Source organism: Bubalus bubalis, chromosome 24, assembly GCF_019923935.1.
Source record: "Bubalus bubalis isolate 160015118507 breed Murrah chromosome 24, NDDB_SH_1, whole genome shotgun sequence".
Lineage (NCBI taxonomy): Eukaryota > Metazoa > Chordata > Mammalia > Artiodactyla > Bovidae > Bubalus > Bubalus bubalis.
In genome coordinates this window covers 18922299-18945679 of record NC_059180.1, presented here as the reverse complement: position 1 = coordinate 18945679, position 23381 = coordinate 18922299, and the positions used below count along the sequence as shown (strand labels likewise).

Genomic DNA, 23381 nt, shown 5'->3' with positions numbered 1-23381 from the left:
AGAGCGTGTTCCATCCACAGTCCAGCTGTCTCTTATTCCTGTCGGCAGACAGAGTCGGAAGCCACTTCCGCTGTTGAATTCCGCATGCCTGCATCTTAGAGAACAGCTCCCGTTGTCGCATTTCAAGGCTGTTTGGGAGAATAAACCCGCATCTCCTGATACTGTGAAAGACTGTTGATAGTGTCCGCCTACTGGAGTTTGGTTAAAGGTCTCAGCACTTGGGATAACTTCAGAGAGAGGTATTGATTTTCCAGGCCCTGCTGTGAGCTGGCAGCTTCAGACACCACGTGACTCAGCTACCCCTTCCCTGGGGCAGAAGAAGTATGAGATTTGCTCTGGGTTGTGTATTTTTTTTAAAAAGAAAGGGAAGGGGAAAAAAAAAAATCCTTCGGCCTTGGCTATTTCAAAGCTGCGTGAGGGAGGGAAGGCGTCTCTTTGCCTGCATTTTGCTTAGGGGTATTTCCCACCTGCCGCTCTGCTTACGGGATGTCTCTTCAGGGAGGGGCTGGTGGCAGAGGCTGTTTTGCTCAGGAACATTGTGGTCACGTTCTTGTTCCTGATGAAGAAAGTCTCCCCCCGCCCCCACGTTCACAGCTGCCTTTGGGAAAGTGTTTTCATGAACAGTACTTAGGCTGGAACTTTGGTAATCACATCACCGCTTGTTATAAATCTCTGTGACATGAATACTCCTAGTCTTTATAAAAGTGCAAGGTGGCTGGTGTGGAGTAGAAGACCTTCCTAATCCTTGCTCCTCCTTAAGCCCAACTTTATTAATATTTCTTTTTTTTAAAGGAAATATTTTATTTCATATATTTATTTTCTGTTTTTAAATTTAGTGTTTAATTCAAGGAATATTCCTTTACAACGCTGTGATGGTTTCTGCTGTACAGCAACTTGAATCAGTCGTAATCGTGTGTGTATATATCCATCTCAAGCCTCCCTCAGCCCCCACCCTCTCTCCCACCCCACCCTCTAGGTCTTCACTGAGCACCAGGCTGGACTCCCTGTGTTGCATAGCAGCTTCCCACTAGTTATCTGTTTTGTGCATGGGAGTATGTATATGTCAATGCTGCTGTCTCGATTCCAGCTTTATGTCTTGTTCCACTGCCTATGGAATTGCCTCTCCACCTGCTGCTCCTGGAGCTTTGCCCTTCTTTGAAGTTGGCGGGGACATTACAGTGCCATTGACTGAATGGGTGTTATTCCCACCAAGAACACTCTCTTCCCAAACAACAGACTGCATGACCGCCCTATGACCACCTGTTCTTATACCCATTTTATACATGAGAAAGCTAAGGTAGGGGAAGTGAAGTAACTTGTCCAGGGTCACCCTGATCCAATCATGGGTTGGTCTGAATCCCAGGGTCTCACTATCAGATTCTATATTATGGTCATTGTTGCTCCGCCCCAACCAATTCATGTGTTAAAAGCCCAAGACCTCAGAATGGAGGAGGGTCTTTTCAAGAGGTAATTAAGACAAATTGGGGTCATTAGGGTGAACCCTAGTCCAATATGACTAGTGTCCTTATAAGAAAAGGCAATGTGAGACACAGTAGGGTTTCACTTAAATTAATATTATTTTGGTAAAGTCAATTAGAAAGTCCTGAAAGCATAAAAAGCCTATCACCCAGAGATAACTGTAGCTAATAATTTCGTGTCTGTTTTTCATACATTTTACAGTACTTACAAAGTATATATGAATCATTTTACTTCAAAAATGTGTTTTTTAAATATTATTTCCTCTTTTCACCTAAATGTGTATCATGAATGTTTTCCTGTGTCCAAAATCCACTTCAACAATAGTTATAGCAGTGTTATGAGCACAGAAGTAATATAGACAATGGGCCACCCCAAAGTTAGGGCCTGACCACACCCAAGTTACAGAAGTATATTTCAGATAAGGAATGACACAAAAGAGGTACACAGGACAACAGTAGCAAAGGTAGCAATGACAAAAATGATAAGAAGGCGGTGTGGATATATCTTTGTAATGTGGGGATGGCAGGGTCCTTTTAAATCAAGATTTAAAAAAGAAAATGACAACCCAGAATCCATAAAGGGGAAGATGGATGGATTTGCACATAGAAAATGTAATATTCATGTATGGAAAAAGAATCACTAACAGAGTGTATTAGTTTGCCAGGTCTGCCATAGGAAAATGCCATACACTGAGGAGCTTAAACAGCAGAAGTGGGTTTTCTCACGGTGCTGGAGCCTGGAAGTCCAAGATCAAGGTGTCGGCAGGGTTGGTTTCTTCTCAGGCCTCTCTCTCTGCCTTGTAGATGGTTGTCTTCCCTGTGTTTTCACATGGTCTTCCCTCAGTGTGTCTGTGTCCAGATTTCCTTTTCTTATAAGGACATTAGATATATTGGATTAGGACTCACCCTCATGACCCCATTTTGCCTTAATTATCTCTTGAAAGACGCTATTTCTGGGACTCCCCTGGTGGTCCATTGGTTAAGAATCTGCCTTGCAGTGCAGGGAACTTGGCTTCCATCCCTGTTCAGGGAACCAAGCTCCGCATGCCTCAGGGCCTCTAAGCCGTCATGCCCTAATAGAGAGTCCATGTGCTAACTGGAGTCTGTCTGCTGCAGTGAAAGATCCCGCATGATGCAGCTAAGACCTGATGCAACCAAATAAATATTTTTTTTTAAAAAAAGAAAGACCTATTTCCAAATAGGGTCATGTTCTGGAGTTTTAGGGCTTAGGATTTCAACACATGAATGTGGGCTGGGGGATGCAGTTCAATCCAGTGAAGTGAAGAGCCCGGAGGACACATCTGTAAACAGAGTCTACAGGCTTCCTCTCCCTGTGAGCTGCTTGGGCACCCTGCCACTTCTGCTGTCCCTATTCTTCCTGAACTACCAGGACTCGGTGCCAACCCCACCTCCAGCCCATAGGCAGTCACATCCTTTCTTTAGATATGTGACTATTTTCAGTCCCATTGCATCAGGTCCTGAGACTCCGAAACTCCTACCTGGGGACTTCGCATATCTCTGCTTGCATCGAGGAAGAGATGCAATTAACGTTTAATTCTTAGAGGCCAGTCTTGAAAAAAAAAACACTTTATGATAAAAGAGACATGACCTGGTTTTTAGAAGGAAAAAACCCACTAACACATAAATGAAAATAAAGCCAAAGACTTTTCTTTTCCCCAGCGCTCACATCTTGCTTTCTGTAATGCCAGCTTCGTTCCCAGATGGGCACCATTGCTTACCGATGACTATCTTTACTTCTTTTTGAGTGATTCACACAGGATAGGGGAAGATGTGGAGACTGATATAGTTTGCTGACAGTGATGGCATGTCCTTGATACTGCTAGGACTGCCACAAATCTGTACTGAGTTAACAGTTACCCCATGGCAGCTCACCATCTTCTAGGCTAAGTATTTCATCCTTATGGGACCCTGTGAGGTGGTCCTCTTATTATCCCATTTTTCAGATGAACATCCTCTGGCTTAGAGATCTTGAGTAACTTACAGTCACAGAGCGAGGAAATGATTAAGCCAGACCTTTTGGCTTCATAGCCTGCATTTGCACTAGCAATCTCACCGGATTGTGAACACCCTTCCACGACACTCTATAGAGGTTGAGTTTGGTGTTTTGTAATCTTGACGTTGTATGTTCTCAGTAGGGTTATATGATGATATATAATTAACCTCCCCACTCTTTGTGAACATCTCTGTCACTTCCACCCTTTGCTTTTACAAACAAGGCTGCCGAGGATACCCTTCTGCTCTTGGATGTGTGCGTCTGTAGAGAAAATAGAAGGAGGATGTACTTTTAAAATTTTGATACACTTTGATATATTTTGATAAGCTGTCAGGTGGCGATCTTATTTCTAAGTTCTTGGGAGAGACCTCCATGTCGTCCCCAAGTAATGTTACAGATTTAGTAAAAATCAGCCCCCTTTGTGCCCCAGGCATCTTGATAAAAAGCTTTTAATAGTAAGGATGGTGATTCCATGTACCATTTCCATGAGATGAAGGAAAATAGGCAGTTTGAATATGTTTATCCTTATTGGATGATCTTATTTAGAGTTTAGTTTCCATTATCAAAATAATAATCAATACTCCTTTCCCGTCTGCATGAAAGGGGGAAAAAGTAAATACTTCCTTTCTCTCTTTGAACTGTGGCAGAATCTTTTTTTTCTTTTTTTTCTCTTTCAGTCTTGAGGATTCACAGGGAGGGCAAAGATTCCTTTTTTTTTTTTAACTTTTCCCAAGCGAATTTAAGTGGAGGGACAGGATTGCTTTAGCTGTAAAGCAAGGTTAGATTTTTGAGGTGGTGGTTAGTGACAGGTGGGGGAGCCCTCAATGTGTCAGGTAGGTAAAGCCACCGTCCTTCTGTTGGTGACCTGCCCTGAGCAGGTGTAGGGGGGAGTTCCATGGGCAAAAGTCTGCCCCAGAGCCCCCTGAGAAGTCCAGTTGGGCACCTGTTAGCATTGTGCATCACTCAGAGAGCAAATCTCAAGACAGGCATTATGTGAGTGACAATGGGATGAACCTCTGAAAGATTCTTTCTGGGTAAGACCAGAACTGAATACTTCCACTGGAGTCTGGGGCCCAGGGATTTAGAGGGTTCACATAGTGGGATGGTGGTGGTGGATTTCATTAAAATCCAACAAATGCATTTATGTGCCCATCACTGTGCCCAGATGTGTTTCCGTGGAGGGTGCTTCCGCAATCTCATTCATCCACATCATCTTTTATGGAGGCACTCCTTGACATAAAACGCCCAATTTCTGTGTAAGAATTTTCCTTTCACTGTCTAGCTATAAAAGAGACTGCTATTTGTCTCTCAATTTTTGCTAGGCACGTGACAATCTAAAATAAAAACCATGTTTCCTGGCCTTCCTTCTGCTTGATGTGGCTGACAAGGCTAAGTTCGTGCCAGTGGGATTTGCGAGCAGATCCTGGGTATGACTTCAGAGGAAGGTCCTTACAAGGATGCTCTTTGCTGTGGATGAAAATGCGAATGTAAGAGTTGAAGTTGAGCAGAAATTTGGCCCCATGTGGGGAGCGCATCATCTTGAGGATGAAGAACCAGGAGGACTGGAGGAGCCTGTTGGAAACCTCTGGATAAGACAGAGATACGCTTCGGTATTGCTTCAGCCATGCTATATTGGGTTTTAATTGCTCTTGGATAAACTTCATAGCAATGGATACGTCTGCCTTCTGCATTCCAGGCATTGTTTTAAGTGTTTTAGGAAGATCGTCTTATGAATCTTTATTATTGTCCATATTTTACTGATGAGGAAATTGAAACTTAAAGAAAGACTGTAAATGATATGTCTAAGGTGACACACCTTGTCTTTCTGTGGGCCTGGGATTTTAACTTGTTTGACTCCACTCTCTCTCCTTTTAATCTACGTGCTTTCCAGAAATGGTTCCAGGCATCTCTCATTCCTATTGATTGCCTCTCAGTGAGCCAGGTACTGTGCTTGGGGCTACAGACACACAGGTAGGCGCAAGCAGTCGATTCTTGGGCTTGTGGCACTTGTCTTCCAGTGGAGAAGAAAAGTGTAATCAACCAAGGTAAATAAAATGAGAAGGGACTTCCTGGTATTTCAGTGACTCCCAGTGAAGGGGGTTCGGGTTCGATTCCTGGTCAGGGGACTAGATACCACGTGCTGCAACACAAGTAAGAGTTTGCATGCCACAACTAAAGGTCCCATGGGCTACAATGAAGATTGAAGATCCTGTGTGCTGCAACTAAGACTCAGCACAGCCAAATAAATAAATATTCAAAAAAGTTAAAATTATGAGCAGGATGAGTACTATGAAAGACCAGTATCCAGTACTGTAAAAAGTATCCAGTACTGTAAAAGACAGTAACGAAGGGAGTGCAGTTTGAACATTTACTAAGAGCTGTAACCTATTAGAGGTTTGGAGAGTTGGTCTCTCTATGAGACATCTATACATAAATATCAAAGTGGAGTTAGATACATGTAGCTTGAGCTCAGGGGAGAGGGCAGGGCTAGAAGGTATAACTTTGCGAGTTATCAACATAAAGGTGAAAGTTGAAAGCATGGTCAATGATGATTGCGCCAGCATATGGTGGCTAGAAAGGAAGGCTTAGAAATTTAGTGCAGAATAAATAAAGATGAACTTGTAAAAGAAAGAAAAGTGTAAGGGAACTATAGGAAAGCAAATGCATCCATATCTTGGCAATTGTAAATAGTACTGCTGTGAACATTGGAGTATATGCTTCGAATTACTGTTTTTGTGGTTTTTGTATATATACCCAGGAGCAGAATGGTTGGATCATATAGTAGTTTTATTTTTAGTGTTTGGAGGAACTTTCATACTGTCTTCCATGGTGGCTGCACCAATTCACATTCCAACCAACAGTGTACATGTGTTTCCTTTTCTCCATGTCCCTGCCAACATTCATTGCTTGTAGACTTTTTCATGATAGCCATTTGACAGTATGAGGTGATATCTCATTATTGTTTTGATTTGCATTTCTGTAATAATTAGTGATATTGAGTGTCTTTTCATGTGCTCGTTGGCCATTCATATGTCTTCTTTGGAAAAATGTCTATTCAGTCTTCTGGCCATTTGGGGGGATGTTTTAATTTTTATTTTTATTGAACTGTATGAGCTGCTTGTCTGTTTTGGATATTAACCCCTTGTCCATTTTACCATTTGAAAATATTTTCTTCTAGTCTGTAAGTCAGTGTTGCTTCAATAAAAAGAAAGCAAATGCATTTTTGGCACTAAGGGTTTTAAAAAGGGAGGCATGATCTACTATGTTGAATGTCACTAAGACATTTTCTAAATTGAAGTCTGAAAAATATCCGTTTGACTTACTCTAAAGCTTGAAGAAAAGTTGACTTTTTAAGACGTGTCACAGCATTCTGAGAGCTAAGAGATACCAGATCCAACATGAAAGATATCTCTAAAGGTTCAGAAAGATAGAAATGGGTCAGCATTGAGTGTTAGTTCTTGGGAACAGGGGAGGCGGGTGTGAGGAAAATGAATCTCTCGTTTAACGAATGTTTAAGGCAACTGGTTCTTTGCCAAGTGTTGTAGATGCCAGGAAAATGGTAAACAGTGAGACACTTTCATCCTTCTGGATCTCATGGTCTAGGTGTGAAGACAGACAAGCAAATGCCAGTCACAATTTAGGTTAATAAGTGCAGAATGTGGCAGTCTGGGTGATTTTGTCTGTAAGAGAAAAATTCTAATGAACACTGACTTAGGATATTTAGATTTCACTTAGTAAAAAATCCAGGAGGACGGTCCCAGGATAGAGTCAGCAGTTCACCAGGCTGTAAAGGGTTCAGGCTGTTGATGTCCTTTCATGCTGCCACGTTAGCCTGTTGGATTTTGAACTATGGGTTGTTACAGGTATTCTTGCCTGAGAGTTTGCAAAGATGGGAGGGAGGAAAAGTGTGAAAAAGGCTATTTCTCTAGCTAGCTCCTGCCTTCATTAAGGAGAAAATGCCTTCTAGAAGAATCTAGTGTATTTTCTTTATACCCACTGGCCACAAGTGGGTCCTAGTCATTTATTCTAAAAAAAATCTGTTCATCACTGCTATCTGCCAGGCACATTTGAAGGTAAAGCAAGGGAAGTGACTCTTAAGCTGAGAAGTAAGGGACCTATAGGGGTTAGCCATTTAAGCTAAAGGCCAATGGTGAGGGAAGTGTTTGGGGCATGAGGAACAGTATGCAGAGGCTTGGAGGAGAGAGAAGATGTGATAGGTACACATCTGATGGGGACATGATGCTATTCTTGTCTTTAAATGTGACTTCAGTGTGGATTACTACAGACTGGGGCTTGGGAACTGTAACCGCAGTCTACCTGTGGTGATCCCTGAGGCGCCCTTATATTCTGAATTGAGGGTTGCCTTGAAGAACTACCTTATTTGGGCCAACTATCTTAATCGGGCTAGCCTTAGTCTTTTTTTGCATCCCCTACCCCAATGGCACATGTCTGCATAGCAGTGAGATATACCCTTCTTTCACTGAAAGGAATATTTTTCACAAATCTCATCCAAATGAATTAGCATTCCCATCTCACCTGACTCAGGAACAAATTTCTGTGCTTACACCTGGGTTGACCATGTGCAGCTGACCGCTGCCTTGAACATCAAAGCCGGTCAGTAGCTTTTTCTGCAGACAGCCCTGGAGAGGCTGTTTCTGGCCACTGCCTGCTCCATGTTCACAGTGACGCTGTTGAATTACAGCTGACATTCTGTGTAATGTGTATGTACTGCTCAGTGCAAGAGGCAAGTGGGAGAGAAGGAGGGAGGGCGTTGTGAAGAGAGGTGAGGGGTCAAAAACACTTTATAATTTTTCCTTAGCATTTGTCCTGGAGCCTCTTTTTTTCCCTCTCATTCTCTGCAAAAGTACTGGGTGGATTTGTTTTATGATTCAAATGCATATTTACAGTGAAAGTTTTCCTTCTCTTGACAAGAAACATCAGGCTGGGAGGAAGGCCTGTTGGGGAGCCCTTGTGTGTCTTCTTGCTCTTGTCTGACCAGGTTACCTTAATGCACCCAGTTTTCTTCCATGCTAAGAAAAAAGGCTCTTTGTTGTCAGCATTGTGTTTTGGCAGTGTGTAGCTTGTTTGGGAAATTCAAGTTTATTAGATAACTGTCTGGGGAATTTCTCCTGGGAGTGGGCTGACATAACCAGATTTTTCAGAGAATAAAGCTGACCAACTAACTCCACCCTAAAATTAGCCTGCCACCTTGAGCATCCCACAATGCAAATTGTTTTTATTAAAACTTGCAGACCTCTGTCAGCTCTCGGAGGGTACAAAAACTAGGACATAAAGTACATCTTCATATCTCTGAGACTCCATGCAAAGGGTCATCTGGTCTACCAAGGTACAAGGTAACGATATATTTTCCCACTTGCCAGCCCTTTATTAAAACCGTTTTGTTTATGTCCAGTTCACAGAATGCCCAACAAATGCCTCGTGTTCCTTTTCTTTTGGTTCATTTTGCTTTGCTTTTCAGCTCATGAGGAATGATGCTGGCCTTCTGGGAAATTACCTTGGTCTTTCAGACAATACCCAGCAAGAGCATGTGGATATAAAGTGACTTGGGAAAGGTCACAGTATTTTAACAAGTGATTTAAAGTGGTTTTGGGGAGAAAGAATTAAGGTGCCGGGTGTGTAGACTGCCTTGGATATATGGAGCAGTCGGGTAACGTGTGCTTTGGAGCCAACAGCTTGGCTGTTGACCTTGTATGAGCTGTGTGACCTTGAATGAATTACTGAACTGGTTTGCGAGTCAGTTTCTTCATCTGTAAAATGGGGATATTAATAGTATATACTTTATGGGTTAGTTATAAGGATTAAATGAGATACACATACAGAGCTCTGGAAAAGAAATACAATAAAGCAAAGTGGATAATGTGAGCATTTTTAAAAATGAGAAGTCAGTTATCTGTCAGTCTAGACAAATGAATCCAGGTGCCTTTGGTATTTTTTTTTTTTTAAATACCAGTTGTTCTCCTTAAGCATCTGTTTCTTTTCACAAATCCTTACTGGATTGCACTAAAAAATCAAGCAGCTGTATTTGTCTAATATTGGATAATTACTTTATAACTGTCTGCTCTCTCTAGTGCTTTGCAAATTGCTGGGAAAACACAAGTAAATCACGAGATTTGAAAAGAGTGGTATAAATTTGACCAATACACTCTTTGAAAATCATATGTAATCAACTTGAGTTTGGCTCCAAATTTTCACAGTAGCATCCAAAAGGATGGGTTTGTCCATCTGTCTAACAATTTTGTACCTCTTGTTCCCAAAATAGAATTAGTGAGGTTGAAATGCTTTTTTTCCCTTCAACCTACAAGTGATGTCACTCTTACAGAGTTAGCACATTGGTCTTCATATCTTGTTATTCACATCTCATCTGAGTGGCAATAGGAAGGGTGGCTTAAAAAAATTTTTTTTATTATAGTGGCTTAACAGAGTTGTGTTAGTTTCTGCTGTACAGCAAAGTGAATCAGTTATATGTATACATATATCCCCTCTGTTTAAGATTTCATTGCCATTTAGGTCACCACAGAACCCTGACTAGAGTTCATTGTGCTATACAGCAGGTTCTCATTAATTATCTCTTTTATATGCAGTACTGTATATATGTCAGTCTCAATCTCCCAACTCATCCCACCTCCCCATTCCACCTTGGTATCCATAAGTTTGTTCTCTGCATCTATGTCTCTATTTCTGCTTGGCAAATAAGTTCATCTCTACTATTTTTCTAGATTCCACCTATAAATCAGAAAGAGAAAACCAAATATGGTAGAATATCGCTTATATGTGGAAGGGTGGCTTTAAGTCTTATCACCAGTCATTTCCATCAGCAAGGATTCTCTTCCAAGCAGAGTAAACCTCTACATCACCTACTTAAATAGAAATCCCAGAGCTGCCACTGTTTCTCCCACCAGAAGAGAATCATTATGAGTTCAGGGTCGCATCTCTACTTGAGAAAGATTTGGAAAATGAAGAAATGGAATTCATACAGAAAAGCTGCCTTGTTTCATATTTGGCAATGTTATCAGCCACATGCCTGCCGGGGGTACCACTGAGGTGAAGCAGGAGATTTTAAATAGCATCACTAATGATTATGCTTCCAAACTAAAGCCCCTTCCCCACACTGTTTTTTCCAGGTAACTAGGTTTTCCAACAGTGCAGGCATCCCCTGACCCTGAATTAGCGCTGACTATCAAATTTCTCATCTGCTTCGAAGAGAGGTCAGGTCATTGGCCACTTCATTGCCTCATTATGAATTAAAACAAAGGGATTATTGAGTTCTTGGACATTTTAAACTTTATTAACCTCAGAAGCATATTTGGTGGCTGAAACCTCTAGTTATAAAATGAAAGTTCTGTCCAATTTTTTGTGACTATATATTAAAGATAACCTTTTTCTATCTCTTTCTCTCTCTTTTTAAGATATCAGGCATTTTTGATACTTTCGTTCCTTCTCATTCTTCATTTCTATTTATTTTGCTTTTCCCCTCCCTTCCTTCCTTACTTCCTTTTTTTTTCTTAAAAAAAGAAACAACACTTAACGGTGTACACTTCGATACAGAATGCTTTAATTTCTGAACTGCTATCATTTTATTTTTCTGTGAACCTTCTCATAGGACCATGCTGCTTGCCCCAGTGCTTTGCATGTAGCATTTCTGAAAGGATTTTTTACAGGAGGATGTCACAGGATGGAATGGTTGCCAGGTGACCTCCTTCATTTATTGTTACCCTTGACTCATTTTTAGGAGCATCTTAAAACGCTTAACTTACTTACCAAAACCTCACTTGAAAATAACCTATTTTTTTCCTGCATCTTTACATAATAATTGTTCATTATAGGAAATTTAGAAAATATCAAAAGCATGTAGGGAAAAACAGAGAAAAATTCCCTTCACCCATAATATTACTATCCAAAGGATGTTTATTTTCTGTGCACGTATATGCATATATATTTGATTGTTGGTATTTTGTCAAATTTGGGATTATCCTCTATAATTTTTAACTTATTTTTCCCCCACTTAAATATAGATTGTTGACATATTTTCATGAAAGAAAATTCTGTTACTACAGTGGTTTTCAATTTTGTTTTTACTGTATCCTGCAGTGGGCTTCCCTGCTGGCTCATCTGGTAAAGAATCCTCCTGCAATGTGGGAGAACTGGGTTCAACCCCTGGGTTGCCTGCAGCAAGAGATACATTTCATATAATGACCTAGAATAAACACACATGCATTTCAAAAAATTCATAAAACCATAGTGAAACTTTGTGTGGTGCACTCTGATATTCTTCTATGTAAAAAGCTGTTCATGGGAGGACTTCCCTGGTGGTCCAGTGGTTAAGAATCTGCCTTGCAATGTAGGGGATGTGAGTTCAATCCTTGGTCAGGGAACTAAGATTCCATATGCCCTGGAGCAGCTAAGCCTGTGTGCTACAGCTACTGAGCCTATGTGCCAAAACTAGGACCCAACACAACCAAATAAGTAAATATTTTTTAAAAAGCTGTCCATGGCCCACAAAAACTGGTTTCATGTCTCATTAGGGATTTGTGACCCACGGTTTGCAAACTACTCCTTTATCACATGAATTTTATTGGCTGTGTAGTGTTCATTGTATGGCATGAGTATATCATAATGTATTTAACTGAAGTCCTACAGGCAGACATTCCATTCACCTTGCTTCCAGTCTTTCCCTGGTCCTACAACATTGCAGTGAGTAAATGGTACAGAAACACACACACACACACACACACACACACACACACACACACACTTTCTGAGGACAAGTTCCAGGGCATACATGGACATATGATTACTGGGTCAAAAGGTGAGCAAGTGAGCATGATTTTAAAGCTTTCTGTACACATTGCTGAATTTCCCTCCAGGAAGCTTATATAAATATTTACACTCTCACCAGCTGTGTATGGGGATGCCCAGTTCTCCCTGCCATCACCCATAAAAATGAAATTCTTTGAGTTCACTTAGAATCTCAGTCATAGATGAAATTCACAGAGCATTCAATGGTGAGGGGAGAAATGTTTTTGGCAGTGATCGAGGTCTGCTCTATGACTGAAGATTGCTATTGTGTCTAAATTGTATATGTTAATGTCCCGTGCAGCATGCTCTGCAGGTGAGGTTTAGTATGCATATTTCTCTTGTGTGCCTCCAAAAAGAAGTGTGTATTTTAAACATGGTAGAGTGCTCTTTAGATTCTGTAGACTGGCCTTGGCCATGGGGCCCTCTGCTTCTTTCAGAAAGAATATAGATGCAGTAACCATGTGTCATGCCATCTTCAGGACAGACTTCATTGCACGTGTGCCTGCTGTCCCTTGGTCTAGTTATATTTCTTTGTTATCCTTACTTTTGAGTTGGATTGTAGCATCTCTGTAAGAACAGGTATATGCCCTCGTTGAGAGCAACACTACTCTGTGTTCCGGGCGGAGGAGTAGTTGTCCAGCAAAAAAGCATGTGCAAGTTGTTTTATTTTTAATTGCAATAGATTGAAACCCACCTAAGTGTACACAGGAGGACACTGGTTGGGTAGGTTATGGCTTATCCGCAGAAAGGATACAATGTAGTTGTTAAAAAGAATGAGGCAGCACTGTGCATACAGGCATGGAACAGTCTCCAAGATCTATGGTTGATGAGAAAGAACAGGCTGCAGAGAAGTGTTTAGTGTAAATCCTTGACACTGTGCACCATCCTGTGAGTGTATCACTTCAATCAAAATAGATAATGGAAAAAAAGTAAAGATTAGCAAGTCTCTAAGATATTTTGCAAAACTGTTTGTCAGAAAAACACAACACCTGGACTGTCTAATGTTGACACTGTGTTGTTTCTGATTGAGAATTTTTTTAAAGTTTATTTTATTGAAGGATAGTTGATTTGTAATGTGTGTTAATTTCCACTATACAGCAGAGTGATGCAGTTATGCACATATGTATATTCCTTTTCATATTCTTTTCTGTTATGGTTCATCACAGAATATGGAGCATAGATCCTTGTGCTGTACAGCGGGGCCTTGTTTATCCAGTCTATGCCTCCTCACCCCAGCTTCCCACTCTATCCCACCCCCATCCTTTCTTCCCCTGGGAATTTTGAGCTGAGTCCTCCCAGGGTGGTGGAAATCTACTGGGGTTCAAGTAGACACTTGGAAGGAATTAACCCCATTTCCCCGATTGCCCGTCCACGACCACCCTATGCACACCCAGGGAGAACCTGCATCATTCAGTCAGACTTAATCCATTAAGAGGGAGCCTTTTCAAAGCTGAATTATGCCAGTTGGTACACCTCATGACTAGAATTATGATCCACTTCTGGGGTTGCTGATCATTCAAGTGTTTTATGGAAAAGTGAAACTGACAAAAAGCACATGTGCATGCCCAGACACCGAGGCACACACTTTAAAATGAAAAAGTCAGTGTTTATGACTTCAGTGCTATGGGCCTTGTGGAAATACTGGGGCGAGTGTAAAGGGAGGAGGTTTGGCTTCACGTGAAGACCCTGAGAATGTGTGTTATACACTTTACACCATTTATCACCTGAATTTAACTACTCTTTCATTCTGATTGGGTTTTCAGCTGATTTTTCTTTAAAATGTATGTTTCCATGTTACTCTGTCCATATACCCCACCCTCTTCTTCCCTCCACCCCTCCTAGCAGATTTATAGTCAGGATTTAGCATCATTCTGACCCAGACTTCAATCTCAGGGTTGCCCAGTCCCAGCTGTGTGACCTTGAGCTAGTTTCTTGGCTTCTTTGAACTTTATTTTTTGATCTTACAAAGTGAAAATTATAATACTTCTGCCATAGGACTGTTGATTGGGTTCAGTTGTGTCTGACACTTTGCGACACCATGGACTGTAGCCTACCAGGTTCCTCTGTCCGTGGGATTTTCCAGCAAAGAGTTCTGGAGAGGGTTGCCATTTCCTTCTCCAGGGGATCTTCCCGATCTAGGGATCGAACCTGGGTCTCCCACATTGTAGGCAGACGCTTTACCATCTTAGCCAAAATTATATCAAGTCCCTACCCTGATGCTGTCCCTTAGTAGAGCCAGGTTAATTGAAAGCTGCTTCTTGTTTTTATGTTGTTCTTGGAAAAGAGGCCTCCTGTTTACAAGGTGTTCGTGGGAACTGAGAAGGTCCCTGGGGCAGGGACTTCCCTGGTTGTCCAGTGGTTAAGACGCCTAGCTTCCCCTGCAGGGGGCATGGGTTCCATCCCTGGTTGGGGAGCTAAGATGCTTGCACACCACATGGCCTGGCCAAAAAAACACAAAACCTCATTAAGATGCATATGTTGAATGTGTGCAGTTTTGTGTATTAACTGTATCTGAATAAAGCTTATAAGAAAAGAAGGTCTTTGGGCTGTGCAGGACTGGGAGACCCACAGCAACAACCCCTTAGAAATAAGGACTCAGAGACTCAGTGGGAAAGTGGCTGTACAAATCAAGATTCCAGAAGAATCTTCAGTGCTTGTGTCTCCTGTTTCTCAGCAATGATAGCTAAAACCTTAAAATGTTTTAGTACTGTGGATTTGGGGGGTCATGAAAATCCATAGGATTGGAGAGACGGGGCATGACCAAGGAGCCAAGCTGGGAGAATTCAGTAGGGAAATTAGGAGTTTTTTTCCTGGGATATTCTCCTGAAAAAGAAATGAAACACAGAGAAAGATAAATATATTAATATGATGTCAAATATATATGGAGTCTGGAAAATAATACAAATGAACTTATTTATAAAACAAAAGTGGACTCACAGACATATGAAAAAAAAATTATGGTTACCAAAGGGAAAGTGGGGGAGGAGGGATGAATTAGGAGTATGGGATTAATAGATACATACCACTATAAATAAAATAGATTAACAACAAGGATATACTGTATAGCACAGGGGACTATATTCAATATATTATAATAACCTATAGTGGAAAATAACCTGGAAAAGAATACACACACACGTATGTATATATATTTATATATGTCATGTCATGTCATTCGGTCCCATCACTTCATGGCAAATAGATGGAAAAACAGTGGAAACAGTGGCGGACTTTATTTTTTGGGGCTCCAAAATCACTGCAGATGGTGACTACAGCCATGAAACTAAAAGACCCTTACTCCTTGGCAAGAAAGTTATGACCAGCCTAGACAGCATATTAAAAAGCAGAGACATTACTTTGCCAACAAAGGTCTGTCTAGTCAAAGCTATGGTTTTTCCAGTGGTCATGTATGGATGTGAGAGTTGGACTATAAAGAAAGCTGAGTGCCCAAGAATTGATGCTTTTGAACTGTGGTGTTGGAGAAGACTCTTGAGAGTCCCTTGGACTGCAAAGAGATCCAACCAGTCCATCCTAAAGGAGATCAGTCCTGAGTGTTCATTGGAAGGACTGATGCTGAAGCTGAAACTCCAGTACTTTGGCCACCTCATGCGAAGAGCTGACTCATTTGAAAAGACCTTGATGCTGGGAAAGGTTGAGGGCAGGAGGAGAAGGGGACGACAGAGGATGAGATGGTTGGATGGTATCACTGACTCAAAGGACATGAGTTTGAGTAAACTCTAGGAGTTGGTGATGGACAGGGAGGCCTGATGTGTTGCAGTCCATGGGGTTGCAAAGAGTTGGACACGACTGAGCGACTGAACTGAACTGATAGATATATATATAGCATATATATATATATATCATATGTCATATATATCATATGTCATATATATATGTATATAAAACTGAATAACTTTGCTGTGTACCTGAAACTAACACAATATTGTAAATCAACTACAGTAGTGTGGTTTAGTTTCTCAGTCGTGTCCAGGTCTTTGCGACCCAGTGGAGTGTAGCCCACCAGCCTCCTCTGTCCATGGGGTTTCCCAGGCAAGAATAGTGGAATAGGTTGCCATTTCCTTCTCCAGGGGATCTTTCTGATCCAGGGATCAAACCCACGTCTCCTGAATTGCAGGCGGATTCTTTATCACTGAGCTGCCAGGGAAAAGGTGCACCCGTTCTAAAAGCAATCATTGCTGTCTCCAGTCATACTACACTGAACATGCCTGATCTTGTCTGATCTTGGAAACTAAGAAGAGTGAGGCCTGGTTAGCACTTGGGTGGGATACCACCTGGGAATACTGAGTGCTGTAGACTTGTTTAAAAAGCAAACTATTGCATAAAACTTTGACTCATTAATTGCCAATGCTCCTTCAGATTATATAGATTACAGAAGAGATCAAGTATAATTGAAGGTGTGTCAACGCTGAAACTATTACTGTTTTTATTTCTAGGACCATGCCTTTCCCTCCTTTAAAAAATTATTGTGATAAAATAAAAATAACATAAACTTAAAAAAAAAAGAAATGGGACACAGTGTTTGGAAAATGTCCCAGACATCTCATGGTGTGAAAGCCTGTGGTTTTCTCTACTGCCCACAACTTCCACATGTTTGCATATTGAAGCCTCTGAAATACTGGTCTTGCCATCAGATCCATAACTCACTTGCATCATTTTGATTCGAGAGATGCAGAAGACATAGAATAGATGCAAGTTCTGTCCTGGTGCCTGGATTCTCATCCTCTTTAGATGAAATGTACTTTGGTTTAACAATACCACTTGAGCAGGCAGGAAAGCGATAAGAGAGGAAGTTATTTTTTGCGATTTCAATCCCAAAGACAGATTTCCAAGTACAAAGTGGTGGAGTCTTGTATTGTGAGAGATTTGAAGCCTCAGATTCTTGTGAGAGACTTGAAGCCTCAGATTCTCACTCATTTCCTTCCCCTCCTTGTTGTCATGGGGACTTCTTTTCCCTGAGTTATTACATCTTGCACTTCAGCAAAAATTTTATTGCTTCGGGACCATCGAGTCTCGGGTGGGACATTTTTCACTGGTCATGGTGTAATACACAGAGGTAATTTCTTCAAATGACTTTTCTTGAAGTGGTTTTCAATGAATTGAGAAGGGTTAAGAGTATGAATGGAGGCCTGAATTTCCAGCATCGGGTCCAGGTGTGGAGTGTATCCCCTCTGCTTTGCCAGAGCCTTCGAGGTGGATGTGCAGTTGCCTTGGTGGTGCAGTAATAGGCAGAAATCCATTTGATTCTCTTGTCTGACCACAAAAAAACATTATTCAATGCTATAATCTGTTTTAGTCTCTCCCAGATCACTTCTGAAAGTTTTATTTCTGAAGTGGAGTGTTTTCATCAAAAGGGAATAGTCAGGATTTCCCAAAGGCGGAGGTTAGTCATTATACTGGGGAAACAGTTAGACAAAGCAATCTCGATGGATAAGTGCATGCTGGAGTCTTCAATGATGCCCTGGGTGTTGTACCAGCAGCCTCTGATTTTTATCTATTTTCTTTGTCTTTTGAGGAGCTTGTATACATGGTATTTTCTTTCCTGTTGTTACTTTGAGCCCAAACAGTAAGAGATTTGACATTTGAACAATTCTTGGCTTGTTTTCTTCTTGTTTCATTTTCCTCCTTTCCTGCCTCTCCCTTCCTCTTCCCCTTCCCTTCCTCCCTTCCTTGCTTCTTCCCCTTCTCCTTCCTCCCTCCCTCCTGTTCTCCCTCCCTTCCTGAGTTGGGGGATCTCCAAAACCACTTTCCTGTTTGGTGGTTTGCAAGCAGGACTCACAGAACTCAGAAAAGCTGTTATTCTCAGAGTCCTGAAAGGATGCATGTTAAAATCAGCAAAGGACAAAGACATAGAGGGCAGAGTCCAGGAGAAACCAGACCCAGGCTTCCATATGTGTCCTCCCAGTGGAGCCGCACAGACAGCACGAATTCTCCCAGCAACAGTGACAGATGTGCTAAGCGGTGCCAACCAGGGATGCTCACCGAGGCTTGCTGTCCAGGAATCGTGCTGGGGACCAGTCACCTAGGCCTGGAGTGCACGTGTGAAGACCGTAGCTACTCAGCCTCCAAGATCCGCCCCTCCAAAGATCCAGCTGATTTGGCACGGCCCACACAAAAACAGCTGTTCCCTGTAAATCACAGTGTTAGCATAAACTGGCATGTTCCAATGTCTCAGTTATACAGACCCTTCTCAGGTGGGGTATTTATTCCAAGGGTTCAGAGTTTACCTCCCAGGGCATGGTCAAGGGTCATGCTTTTCTTTGGAGTGTGCAGGGTTTGGGGCCCACAAACCTGCTGAGTTAACCCTTTAATGCACTCCCATCCCAGCACGGACTGTAGGTCAGGCAAGTATAAGCTTCTGGGGAAAATAAAGATGCTTTCTTCCATTACATGCAAACCTGAAGACTTGCTTGGAGGCTGTTAGGAGGTTTGCTTTTGTCACTCTGCTGTCCCACAGCGAGCAGGCCATTTGGTTAGAGTCTATTATGGAAGGATAAAACTTCTCATAATGTTTGCAAAGGAGCAGTTCCATCATATTGCTGCATTTCCACCTGGCCTCTCCTGATCCAAGATTGGGGTAGAAACACTGCAAAACCCACAAGGCCTGCTAGAGATGGCCTGTCCTCTTTTAGGATCCAGGGAATAAGTGGCAGTCAAAGCAACTGCATCAGGCTTTTCAGTTTTGAAACTTGTCTTTAAAACAAATATTCTAAAGAAAAGATGGTAGCTTTTCCCTCTCCTTTCCTTTCTCTCACTGCCTTCCCTGCCCCCCTCCCCGCCCGCCCCAGCTCCTCAAACCCAGGACAGCAGATGAACATCAGGAGAGATTGCCGAACAGGTGGTACTTTTGGGAGGCAGTTTACATCAGCTACCTTTTTACATTGGATGAATTCTGTCAACACATGTCTGCTCCAATAAATGGATATTCTCATTCTGATGACTCATTTGGTGAACTGCATTGATATGCCATCTCTTGGGCTGATCCTTGTAACCCTGCCACCCAAACAGTAGGAAATGAATGATTATTTTCATGCTAACAAGCACTGGAGAACAACAAGCTTTTTTTCCCCTTGGCTATTCACACTGGTACCCATTGACCTTCAGCTGGCATTCTGAGTGCCATAGTGGATGGGTAGAGCCTGGGTGACCCCATGGGGCTCTTGACACCCTGAAGAGGCATTAAGAAATGGGTTTTGGCAATCGGGTCATGCAGTCTTGGCTGATGGAATAACAATCCCCAAAGCATCCCACTGCATGAATAAGATCAGTTAGATTTGTGGAAGGAGGCAGGGTTGTGTGGGTTATTGGAGGCTATGCATTTTACTTGTTGATCTTACTCCTGATGCTTCCTAGCCCTGGGACTTGGGATGTGTCATCTAATCCTTCAGGCTGTCTGTTTCCTCATCAATTACAGCAGGGTAACAATAGTAACTATTTTACTGGATCGTTAATGCTGATTTGCAGGGTAGAGCTAGTAAGACTTTCCGCCAGGAAAGCCTTGGCTGCATAGTACACAGCCATGTAAGGACAACGTTGTTGCCAGCATCAATAGTAGTAGTAAAGATGTTACATTCTGATACTAAACTGATACTGAGCTAAGGATTTCTGTATATACCTTGTAGATTTATAGATGAAAGATGCCTTCCCAATAAGATAGTCTCTGAGATCCATCCCATGGAGGGGATTTCTAGAGCCTAGACTTCCTCTTCCTCCAAGATATGGGGAACTGGAAACAGTGAATGATGTATTTTAGAGGTTATCAAGATGGATGCACACACATCTTATTATTTTAGAAGTGCCAGTACATTGGTGACATGAGATACTCTTTAGTGTCTTTGGCTATTGTACCTCTGAGTAATCTTGACTGTTTACATCTTGAGCCTGGGCTCAAGTAACTGAGTTTGTTACATATTCTCTTTTCTCAAGCATCTTAGGGCATGGTACAAGGAGCTCACTGGGAGCCATCTGTCCGCCAGGAGACTCCCATGTGCAAGGCGACACTGGACACCCCCTGTACTTGGGCTTGTTTCCTCAGGTCTGTGAGCCTCAAGCCTGGCCATGTAGCAATGAGGTAGTGAGTGAGACTTTCTAAAATGACTCTCTTCTCTTGGTTCCTGAAGAAGCTACATGAGAATTTATCTCCAGTCTAGGCTCTAGGACTAATATTCCTGGTTTTAGAAAAAAGAGCAATGCTGGAAGTTGGTTGGCTTGGATTTTGGCCTCTGTCCTCTCCCCATTTTTTTTTTTGGTATGAATTTTTGGGAAAATTGGGAAAAAAATAACTTCCCATCAGACTCAGTGTCCCTTTCTGAAAAATGGTGGGGAAGCAGAGGAGACTAAATTGGTTAATACTGCTGCTACTGCTAAGTCGCTTTAGTTGTGTCCGACTCTGTGCGACCCCATAGACGGCAGCCCACCAGGCTCCCCCGTCCCTGGGATTCTCCAGGCAAGAACACTGGAGTGGGTTGCCATTTCCTTCTCCAATGCATGAAAGTGAAAAGTGAAAGTGAAGTCGCTCAGTCGTGTCTGAGTCCTAGTGACCCCATGGATTGCAGCCCACCAGGCTCCTCCGTCCATGGGATTTTCCAGGCAAGAGTACTGGAGTGGGTTGCCATTGCCTTCTCTGAAATTGGTTAATAGGTGACTACAAAAGTCTGGCCTCAGTTAGGCTTGGTCCTTTGAACTTAAAAGCACATGGCAGTGACATATGATGGGTGAGTGGAGGCTGCCTGGATTCCAGGCTTAGAGGCTGCTCACTGACTGTATGATCTTAGATTACGGAACCTTTCTGAGCCTCTGTTTCTTCCTTTTAAAAATTTGGATAGTCATAGTATCTATCTCATGTTCATAGGTAAAGTTTCTATAAGGACTAAATGGGTTAAATGAAAGTGCTTGAAAGTGAAAGTCACTCAGTCACGTCCAACTCTTTGCAACCCTATGGACTATACAGTCCATGGGGTTCTCCAGGCCAGAATACTGGAATGGGTAGCCTTTCCCTTCTCCAGGGGATCTTCCCAACCCAGGGATTGAACCCAGGTCTCCCACATTGTGGGCAGATTCTTCACCAACTGAGTGATCAGGGAAGGCTTGAATGGGTTAAATGAATGTAATGTGCTTAGAATGGTACTTGGCGTCTCTAGTGATGCTGCATGGGTGATGGATATATTACTATTGTTATTATATGAGGATGTATTATTATTATATGAAGGTTAAATTCGCTCCTACAAAGAAGTGGGCTCTCTCTATAAACATTTTTTAAAACATGGCTCTCTTGGTCTATCTTTATAGATATTTATTTACTAAAAGAAAGCACAGTCATGTGATCATGAACAGCTGACCTTTGGCCTCGGTGCAGGGACCACATGGGGACTGTGGAGTGGGGAAGATTTCAGGCTCCATCCATCCAGTGGCACAACCCTCACTCTCGCTGGCCCTTCACGGCATGTGCACTGTGGACTCTGTGTTGCCAGAGCCTCCAAAACCACAAATATGCATTTTCATATGAAATCTCCCGGCTTTTTAGATTGTTAGTGAAGTGAAGTCGCTCAGTCATGTCTGACTCTTTGCAACCCCATGGACTGTAGCCTACCAGGCTCTTCCATCCATGAGAATCTCCAGGCAAGAATACTGGAGGGGGTTGCCATTTCCTTCTCCAGGGGATCTTCCCAACCCAGGGATTGAACCTGGGTCTCCTGCATTGCAGGCAGACGCTTTACCATCTGAGCCACCAGGGAAGCCCTTTAGATTGTTACCAAAGTGTAAAATTGCACGATGAGACAAACACACCCAGCTGTGCAGGACTCCTGGCTTTGATCTCAGATCTAAGCGGCCCACCTCCTCATTTGTTGGAATGAGGACCCAGGGCCCCAGAGGAGTGTGGCATGAGTGAGCGTGTAGACTTGGCAGTTTTAGGATCAGAAGCCAGGTCCTAACTCCCACCTCAGGGCTGTCTACCATCAACCATTTATCCAACACATATTGATTGCGTGCTTGTGTTCCAGGCACTATATGAGATGCTGGAGTACAGTGGAGCCCAAGGAGATTCAGTTTCTCTTCCTTAGGGAATTTACAAGGTGGTGGAGCCACAAACAAGCCAACAATCCCAGGCCTTTCTGATTCTTCTAGGAGGCTGCAGCCAGTGTAGTGAGCAGCCCTGTGTGCTCTGGACAGGTGAGCTAGTGAATTCAGGCGACCCTTCCTATGTGACACAAACAATTCCCACCATAAATCTTTGGGGGAGAGAGAGAGTGCTAGAAACCAAAGGGAGCACCTGTTGGTGGGGATTTCAGGCTTTATAATGGGAATGATGAAGGGACGAGTTGCTTCATTGGCCCAGTAGAGTTTTCTTCTATTTCTTACATTATTCTCCCTGGGACATTCATGCCAGGCTATGGAAGGCTGACCTTACCAGGAGTCCTGTCTACTGTGGAGTGTGCTTTGTGAATTCTGAGTCAGGCTTTGATCTAGAAAACCCTTGGCAATGTAACTGATTGCCTAGGATATCACAGTGAATGCACTTTGTGTCCTCCATGTATGTTGTTGAATGCACAGCGGTGTCCGTGCATTGAAGGGCATGGCCTCTAGTCACTTACACTCTTGTAGAAGAAGTCTCATCCTAACCTCAGGCAAGAGGCCGACACAGTCTACCTGCTTGAACATTTAAGCCACCAGCCCTCCAGGGTCTAGTAGTGAACAGGATTCCCCCGCTATCTGAAAGTAGAGCGTGAAACCTTTTTGTAAACTGAAGTGGTGTGAGGCGAAGAAGCAAGTTACCTTAGGACACATTCTGCTTGTTGATGCACAAAATCAATTAAGGTAAAGCACAGGTGCTCATGGACACAGTTCAGAGCCATGGCGGTTTGAGGCTGAGATGCTGAGTGTGGTTCCCGGGAAGGCGGTTGGTGGTGCCCCCTCACTGCAGGGGATGATTTCTGCCTCCATAATGGCTGAACTTGCAGCAAAACAAACCCTGGATGGTATTTTTGCTTTTTACCTTTTTTCATAACAGTGAAAAATCCTCTTAGAATTTCTTTCAGTTAGCATAAATAGGTAAC

The 23381-nt window shown here is 42.5% G+C and overlaps 1 protein-coding gene and 1 non-coding gene across 2 annotated transcripts in view; one reads left to right on the top strand and one right to left on the bottom strand.

The window, feature by feature from the left end:
• HS3ST4 (heparan sulfate-glucosamine 3-sulfotransferase 4) overlaps positions 1 to 23381 on the top strand; it is a 497559-nt gene that overhangs the window by 22066 nt on the left and 452112 nt on the right. The gene's annotated exons all lie outside the window — the stretch shown is intronic.
• On the bottom strand, positions 21990 to 22061 carry TRNAC-GCA. The gene has a single exon. It is a non-coding gene; the product is annotated as a tRNA-Cys (tRNA).